At 39.0% G+C, this 9,521-nt stretch overlaps 1 pseudogene; it reads right to left on the reverse strand.

Moving 5' to 3' along the window:
* Positions 1-6,724: 6,724 nt before the first annotated feature.
* LOC141489376 (protein VAC14 homolog pseudogene) lies at positions 6,725-9,314 on the reverse strand (annotated as a pseudogene).
* Between the last annotated feature and the right edge of the window lie 207 nt (positions 9,315-9,521).

Here is a 9,521-nt window from a genome sequence, read left to right on the forward strand (position 1 = left end):
CCCCCCTTCTCCCTTCCCTCCCCCCAAGAAGGCTATCTGACAGTCTCTATATTATTTCCATGCCATACATTGATGTAAATTGAATGTTATAAGAGCAAACATAAGAATAAATATAAACCCCCTCCCCCCACCAAGAAGATGAGAAACTTCAAGTATATATATTTGTGTGTGTGTGTGTGTGTGTGTGTGTGTGTGTGTGTGTGGAGAGAGAGAGAGAGAGGAGAGAGAGAGAGAGAGAGAGAGAGAGAGAGAAAGAATTGTACTTCAGTCTTCAGTCTATGTTCAGATCTCTGGGGTGAGTTGCTTTCTTTATTACAAGTCCACCAGAGAAGTTGATTCAATATTTTTCCCTCAGATGCTATTACTAGCTGTACCTCCACTCTATTTTTCCCCACTCTCATTTATTCTATTCTCTCTCTCCTTCCATTCTGACCCTGTCCAAAAGTGTGTTGAATCTGAGCATCTTCTCCCTCCATCTTCCCTCTCTTCTATCACCTATTCCCCCTTCCCTCTCCCCATTCCCCCTCATCCAGTCCCTTTCCTCCCATCCTTCTCCAGGGTAAAATAGATTTCCGCACCCTATTAAGTGTGTATGTCAATTCCTCCTTGAGCCATTTCTGATGAGAATGAAGGCTCACTCATTCCCCACCCTTGCCTTCCCCACCTCACTCCAATGAAAAAGCTTTTTATTAACTCTTTTTACCTTTTTTTACCTTTTTTAAAGGTTTTTGCAAGGCAAACAGGGTTAAGTGGCTTGCTGAAGGCCACACAGCTAGGTAATTATTAAATGTCTGAGGCCGGATTTGAACTCAGGTACTCCTGATTCCAGGGCCAGTGCTCTATCCACTGCACCACCTAGCCGCCCCTTTTTATTGACTCTTATGTGAAATCTCTCAGCTTCTTCATCTCCTTTTCCTTCCTTTCCCCCATCACCCATTGACGCCATCCCTTTACCACATCATACCATTATATTTTACTCCTTCCTATGTCCTGTCTATATATATGCTCCTTCTAACAACTCTTATAAATGAGGAAGTTCATATGAGTTATCAATATCTTCTTCATGTGCAGGAATACAAACAGTTCAACATCAAATTCCTCATAGTTAGTCCTTCTCTTCCACTCCCTCTATGGTTCACCAGAGTCCTGTACCTGGAGATCAAACTTTCTGTTCAGCTCTGGTCATCTCAATAGGAAAGTTTGAAAGTCCCCTGTTTCATTGAAAGTCCATCTTTTCCGCTGAAAGAGGATGTTCAGTTTTTCTGGGTGGTTGATCCTTGGTTTTAAAGCAAGATCTTTTGCTTTCTGGAATATCATATTCCAATCCCTACAAGCCCTTAATGTACATGCTGCTGGATCCTGTGTAATTCTGACTATGGAGCCTCAGTAGTTGACTTGATTTTTTTCTGGCAGTTTTTAGAATTTTCTCTTTAATTTGGGAGTTTTGGAATTTGGCTATAATATTCCTGGAAGTTTTTCTTTTGGGATCTCTTTCAAGGGGTGACCGGTGAATTCTCTCGATTTCTATTTTACCCTCAGCTTCTAGAATCTCAGGACAATTTTGCTGTATTATTTCTTGAAAAATGAAGTTTAGGCTCTTCTGGTCATGGCTTTCAGATAGTCCAATAATTTTTAAATTATTTCTTCTGGATCTGTTTTCAAGGTTGTTTGTTTTTCCAATGAGTTATTTCACATTTTCTTTTGTTTTGCTTTTTTCCATTAGGCCTAAACTGGTTTCTAACATTACTTTCTTCAGTATTTTTTGTATATCTTTCACCTAGTTTTTGATTTGGGTTTCCATGATTTTTTTGCATTACTCTCATTTTTCCTCCAAATTTTTCTTCCACCTCCCTTAATTGCTTTTCAAAGTCTTTTTTGAGTTCATCCATAGTCTGAGGCCATTTTCTATTTCTCTTGGAGGTTTTGGATACAGAAGCTTCAATTTTGGGGTCATTTGAGTATGTATTTTGATCTTCTATGGGGCTAAAGGGTCAGATTCTTTTTTTTCTGTTGCTTACTCATTTCCTCAGTCCAAGACTAATTTACAGCACTTTCAAGGCTTTGGGTTTTTTTTTTGGGGGGGGGACACCCCACTGTGACCTTTATTCCTCCAAGGTCTTATGCTCTCTAGCCTGTGCTTTGATATGTAGATGGCCAGCACTTCCCTCTGCCCTGGGGCTACAAGGTGAGATCCAGCTTGGTTATTTAGTATGGAAGCCCAAGGCAGACAGGAGAGTCCTACCCCAGGGAGAGCAGAGAAATCTCTGCAGACTTCCCTTACTGTCTCTGGGGGGTGCAGATTTCTCCAGATTCTTGCTGCAGATTCTGTTGCTGTGCTCTTCACTCCACACTCACTCAAGTGCAGCAGCACTTCCCCTTCAAGCTGTTATCAGTGATCTCTGGACTGGGCTGTGTTGGACTGCAATGGGGTGCACCGGATTTTTTTCCCACCCCCCCACCCCCAGTCCTGGTGAAACACACCTTTCCTGCGGAACTTCTAAGTTGTCTTGGACTGGGAAAATGTATCATTCAGTCTTTCTGTGGGTTCTGCCCCCTCTAAATTTTGGCTAGAGCCATTCTTTGTTCATTTTGGGGGGGTGGGTTAGAGTTCTCAGAAAATTCTGCCTTCATGCCACCATCTTGGCTCTGCCTCCCCCCCCCCCCATCATCGAAGGTTCTCAGGCAGAGTCTGTAGATGTTTTAGAGATAATTATTTCTCAGATAAATATTGGCTAGGATGATATCTGATATCCCTTTCAACTTAGAAATCATGTGCGGGTCTGGTAACATGTAGATATAACTTAAAGGTGGCATTGAAGGAAAGTAGAATTTAAGGATGTGAAGGAGTAGGAAGGAGAGAATTTTAGATATAGAAATGTCCAGAGGTCATTTAGTGTTAGGGGTCACTAAGATAACCAGTTCACATGGAGTAAAGGGTTTTGTAGGAAAGTCATTAAGAAGGACAGATAGGAGTCCCATTGTGATGAATATTGAAAGTCAGAATATGAGCAAGTGAAGCCATTGAAGGTTTTCAATTAGGGAAGTGATATTTGTCAAGTGGCATATTTACTTTGATAATGGTGTTCAGGATAAATTCGAAAGTCAAGAGAGGGAACTTTTAAGAAATAGAATGATACAGTAGAAAGAGTACTGAATTTGGAGGTCCTGGACCCAAATCCAGGGCTCCTTTTTGACCTTGGCCTTGCTATCTTTGGTCTTTAGCACTCTGGTCTAGGCTGAAGTTCTATGCAAAAAGTTGGACTATATGATTGCTAATGACGTTTTAGCTCTCAATATAAGATCGGTAATTAAACTATGGCAGGAATCCAGGTATAATGTAATTAGGATCTGGTCAACCTCAAATGGATACAACAAAGAGTATGAATATCTTGATATCTTACTAGATATAGGGGGAGAAGGAGGGGGAATTAAGACTAGTTCTGATAGTTGATCCTTGATAACTGAGAGAATGATATTACTATTGGGAGAAAAAGAAAAGTGTTGATTGAGTTTATTTTTAGAGAAAGGTGATTGATTTTGGACTTGTTGAATGTCAATGGGAACTATTATTAGTGTAAATGTGCAGTAAACAATGGGAAGTCTAAACTCCAGCTGTCTAAAGAATTCCAAGTCAGGACAATGAGATTTGTGACATATTTTCCTACAAGTAATAACTAAAATTATATGGTTGACATCTCTATGGAGCATGCTATTACATAAATAGTTACTGTTATTTGTCCTTTGTTTTGAATGAGGAGCAATGATATCACTTGATGTGATGACTTATCTTGAGTTAAATTAGATTTAAGTCAGGTAGAGTCATCAACCTCACTTTCTTCTGCAGTCAGTGGAGTCCAGTGGTTAGGCAAGATGACTCAGGATGTAATACCTTGACTAGGTAAAATCCTTTCAGTGACTAGGGGCTAGGTAAGAATTACAAAAAAAAAAGCAAATATAGTTTGCCATCACAAAAGAAACACTCTAGGAATGGAAGACACTCAGTGTTTCTAGGCAGAACAGAAAAAAAAATTGTTATTTGCTCTTACCTGTTGCCATCAAAACCCAAACAATGAGCAACAAAGGTTCTTGTTAGAGCCTGTATGAACAGATAAATTGAGCTAATGAGGATAGCTAAATCTTGGACTTTATCTCCCTGTGAAATCACCTTGAATTTGTTTTGCATTCATCTTTATACCTGTCAACCTCAATAGAATGTATGTCAACAATTTTAAGGCAGGGACAGTTTTAATTTTTTTTTTCTTCAAAGCCTAGCACAGCACAATGTTAGCACTTAATGCTTGTTGATTGATTGCTATATCCAAATCAGGATAATCATTGTCTACTGATTTCCATACCATTCTCCTTTTCATAAGGAGATCAGCTCCTGATTGTATTCCTCTCTTCTTCACCCTTGTTTTTATACAAAGGAACTTCACAATATTGATTCTCTTTCAAGAACCCAAGCCACTCAACATCCATAACTCCCATAACCTATTCCTTCACTCTAAGTCAGGGATGATAACACTCTAAATCTCACATCATCTATGACATTCCACTTCCATGATCAATACTACTATTATTTAGCTAACTGATCAAAATCTCTTACCATTCGTTCCTTCCCCATACCTTGCCCTTCCTAAACCTATTCTTGGTCCTCATTGTGATTCCTTGTCACTCTCTCCATTAATATTATGTTTTAGGTTGTTTGCTCTCATTTCACTTTTCTCCATATCCATTCTTGACCAATGAGTCAGTCAGTTAGTCAGCAAGTTTTTCTCAGGGATCATACTAAGTGCTGTTGATACAAAGAAAGGCAAAAGCCTCAAACAAACAAAAGAACAGTCCTTGATCTCAAGGAGTTCACAATCCAATGAGGGAAAAAAAAACATGCAAAATGATTTACAATCTTTGTCCTTCATTTCAAAGAAGAACATGACATCAGGGAAGTGATACCATGACAAGCATGTAAATTGTATTCAAGTGAGGAGGGTGCTGTCCTAAGTCACCAGCCTCCCTTTCTCCTCCAGAGCCATCTGGGTCCAGTGGCCAGATATGAAAGTCAGGACAACTGGAGATGGTTCTGGATGTGAAGCAATCAGGGTTAAGTGACTTACTCAAGGTCACACAGTAAGTGGCAAGTGTCTGAGGCCATTTTCAAACTCCTGTCCTCCTGAATCCAAGGCCAGTGTTCTCTCCACTGCACCATCATATATATACAAATCATACTGAGTGTATAGGTTTATATATGTATGATCAATTAAAGATAATGGTTAGAAAAGAAGGCATTAGTATTCAGGGATATTGGGAAAGGCTTCTTGCAAAGAATGAGAATTTGAGATTTGAGAAAAAAAATCAGAGAAGCAAGAAAGCAAAAGTGATGAGGGACAGAATTCAAAGAACCAGCAATGCAAAAACATGAATTTGAGAGTTGGAATGTCTTTTGTGCAGATTATCAAGAAGGTCAGTGGATCACAGAATTCATGGGAAGAGGCAGGTAAGATAAGAAGGGGTTATGTTCCAGTACTTTGCCATTTGCTAATTATTGCCAAGGGAATAGGCAAATCCAAGAGTCCCAAGAGTCACAGTATCCTTATGGACCAACTGGTCCCACTTCCATTCTGTTCCCCATTACTATCATTTTAGGGGAACTAGTCTATGGAGATATGACTTGAGAATGGCTTCTACAAGTGCTGTAACTCCTGCCTGCTTAATAGCTACACCAACTAAAAATAGAAGGAAGAAAGTTTGGCATCATTAAATGGTTCTAAATCTGAAATTAATAAAGTTTTATCAATTGAAATAATTAAAGAAGATATACTGTGTTTTGTGGTTGCAACTCATGGGACCTTTTTATCAGACTTGAAACTATAGCTCCTATGTGTTTTCTCCCTGATTAACACATATGTTCCTTAAGAACAGGACCATCTATACTTTCTATTTGTACCTCCTGTGCTCATCAAGTTTCTTTGCACATGGTACATTATTAATAAGTATTTCATTTATTTATTCTATTAACCAGTTTAGCTCCATACTCTTCTTTACCCTTGAATTATTTTTCCACTTTCCTTATCAGCTATCAAAAATCAACCCTGTTTTTCCCATAAGTCACTTCTTTTTGTTTCAGATAACCAAGCTGAAGGAAATCATACAGATAAGCAAACTGCTTTTTTGCTTTTTTTTTTTTGTAAAACAATTAGCATTAAATGACTTCCCCAGAATTTCCCATCATTCCTTTATTTTTATGTGGCAAATCTCTGTAATTTTGTACAAATTTTTATGGTCCAGATGGATTAAGAACACAATACATACATACATACATACCTACATACATGTGTCTATGCACAACTAGGGTCAAGGAGCACTCTAGTTTTCCTCTCAATTCAAATTAAAGGGGCTTAATGGAAAGAAGTTGGTTATGGGTTGGCTATTACTTTTGAACTGGAGGGCACATCTCAAGACAACTTTCAAGGAAGTCCTATTGGGGGAGTTGGAAGGTCAATCCTGCTTTAGTAAAGATAGCAAAGACTAAGGAGCAGTAATCAGTTCTGGCAACTCATCAGCATGCGAGAAAGGGGTAGGAAAAAGGTCAGGCAATACTGTGGAGCCAGCTTTCTTCCTCTGTGCTTGAATGGGAAATGTATTTGGCTGTAGGGTGCACCTAACTAGAGTAGAGAGCAGCCCAGAAAGCAATCACCAACACTCCACCAGGATCCTGGAGGGGTCTTTATAAAGGCCACAAATGGTCCACAGGAACCCTTTGACTTCCTCCCCGCCAAGTACTGGAACAGCTTCCAAACCTGAACTGTGCATGGTGAGGGCTCAGAGGACAATCCTTTAGTACAGATGGTCCCAACACCCACATCTCCAGGTATTTGTTTTGGATGATCTCAAAGTATTACAGTGGCTTCACATGGTTAGTGCTGGGAGAATCCACCTTCTGGGGGCTTGGTGTTATCTTTATTTTATTCTCAGCCTGCATAAGTTCAGTGCAGTTATTTGGAGGCATTGCTTTCTGAGTGAAACTTGAACAGACCATACAAGGCTTTGATCAGGTAGGGGTTTGGTTTTCAAATCCAGCAGCTATAGGTATAGATAGATTATAACTGGACATTTAATCAGTTAACACCAGTTAATTTATTTCCTGGAGGGAGAAAATTCACAGTGACTTCTAGATCACAAACTTCTGAATAAGGTTGTTGTCATGCTGGTAGTTTGGGATAATGAAGCAGAGGGGCACCGTGGTGACTGATTTGTGGCACCAGGACTGGAATAGGCAGAAAAATAAGTTCTGACTCTCTAGTGTCCTTAGGTCTTTGTACTGATTTCTTAGCTTAAAAAAAGTCTGTGGAAGTTATTAAGATATGTATTGAGGGTGTGGAGACAAATTTAAGGTTTTCTTTTGGGAGAAGATACTCTCAGCATTTAATAGAAATAAAAATGCCTAATAATGAAGGCTCCTTGCTTCTATAGTAATTTGAACTCACTATTGAACCTCTTTAGCAAGATGATCATGACCCTGTAAAAACTGAGAATTTATGGTTGGTGAGGAGGGTGAGTATTCTAAGCCTTTACTACCAGAGAGACCCAGAAAGCTATCTCTTCCAGAGATGAGCATCTGCAGAACACAGAGGCTAAACCAAAGATTGGGTCAGTACCTTCTTTTAGGTCTTCAGGGGATCATGCAAATGTTTGCCAAAATCTCCAGGTCCTTCAGAATAACCCATTGTTTTCAAAGGTGTGAACAGGATGGGGAAAAGTTTGTCTGAATATTGGAACATCTTCCAGGAAGTCTTGCTATACAAGTGGGAGGACTGATTTAAGACAACAATCCTGGTTGTCATCCCAAAGGCTTGGTCATGGAACTAGCAGTTCCGTACCTGCCTAATCTTATCAATATTCAGTAGCACTGGTATCCCTTTAGCACTAGTTGTAGTAAAGACATTAAAACTGGAGTCACAAGAAGTATGTCAGCTGCCACTACTATTTGATTAAGGGATTAATCTGGGCTAATCTTTGGATGACCCAGGACTTTGGGTCTTGGTTCATCAGGCATCATCATCAGAAGTAACTAGTTTCATTAGGCTCTGGTTATGCACATTGATCATCTTCTTTACATTTTTCTTTCACTTTTCTTAGACCAGGAAGGACAAAATGACTTTCAAGATTGTGGAAAAGTAAATTAACATCATACAGCAAATCAGCTGAATGAATCTTCATCTAAAACATAGCTGTGACCTGAAGGAGATCACCTGAGTCCTGGCAATGAATCATAGGCCATTTCAGCAAACTCAACCCTAGAGGTATTTAAAAAAAAAAAAAATTTCTTATAAGAATTTTCCAAGAGCTATCTCACATATCTTCACTGTTTCTTTTCTGTGCTTTTGCCATGAGGGCGAAGATCTCATTTAGAATGTCAGGCATGTAATCTAGCAAGTTTAATGTTGGGCAAAGACTTAAGAACCAAATGAATTGCTTAGTATACTGACTGAGTCTCTAAAATGACCAAGGAATGAAGTTCACTAGGCAAACTTATTATTTTTGATCACAACGTTCTTTAAAAGGAAGATTAGGAGCTCAGAGCTATTTTTTGCAATTAATTGTATTTTTCAATTACATATAATATATAGATCATTTTCAAAATTAATTTTTGTAAGATAAGTTCCAAATTTTTCTCCCTCCTTCCCTTCCCCAAGCTAGCAAGCAATCTGATATAGGTTATACATGTATAATCCTGGTAAAAACTTTCCCACACTAGTCATGTTGTGAAAAAAAAATCAGAATAAAAGGGAAAACAATGAGATAAAAACAAAAAAACAAAAATGTTTTGATCTACATTCACAGTCCTTTGTTCTTTCTCTGGATGTTTGTGACATTTTCCATCATGTCATGTTTTTGCAGTGAGAGCTGAATCAGTAGCCAAATTTCTTAGCCAATAAAAAGGTTTATCAAAGTAGGGCAGGAGAAAGACCAGGGCCACCTTGAATATATTGTACAGGGCTTCACAGGCATAGTAATGCAACAAACTATTGGCATAATTAAAGAATGTTAGCACATTAGCTCCATTAGGTAGAAATAGAGTCCTGACCCAAGCAATGTAGCAACCCACTAAAACCCCCTTTTTTCTTGTGAAAGTGCTGAGAGAAAACTCCTGGGACAAAATCTGGTTCATATGCTTAACTTGCACTCCATTCTGGACCACAAACTCAAACCAACATCTCAATTTCCAGTTCTTCGACCATTCTCTTCCTATAAAGTTTGTCATTGGGGGTATACAGGATGTTGAACATGAAAGGAGTGAATATCTTTTCATTCATGTCTACAGTGAAGACTGGGACAAGAAAGGAGGACCAAGAACAAGGAGCATAGGACTGGTGGATTTCAGTGATTCCTCACTCACTCACACATAGCTGCTACTGCCTTATAGTGTCACTTTTACCTGGGCTCTAAACCTTTTATTTTCATCTAAAAACCTCCTATATCTACCCCGGCCATAAACTGAGAACTTCCCCTTTTATATTATT

Source organism: Macrotis lagotis, chromosome 5, assembly GCF_037893015.1.
Source record: "Macrotis lagotis isolate mMagLag1 chromosome 5, bilby.v1.9.chrom.fasta, whole genome shotgun sequence".
NCBI lineage: Eukaryota > Metazoa > Chordata > Mammalia > Peramelemorphia > Peramelidae > Macrotis > Macrotis lagotis.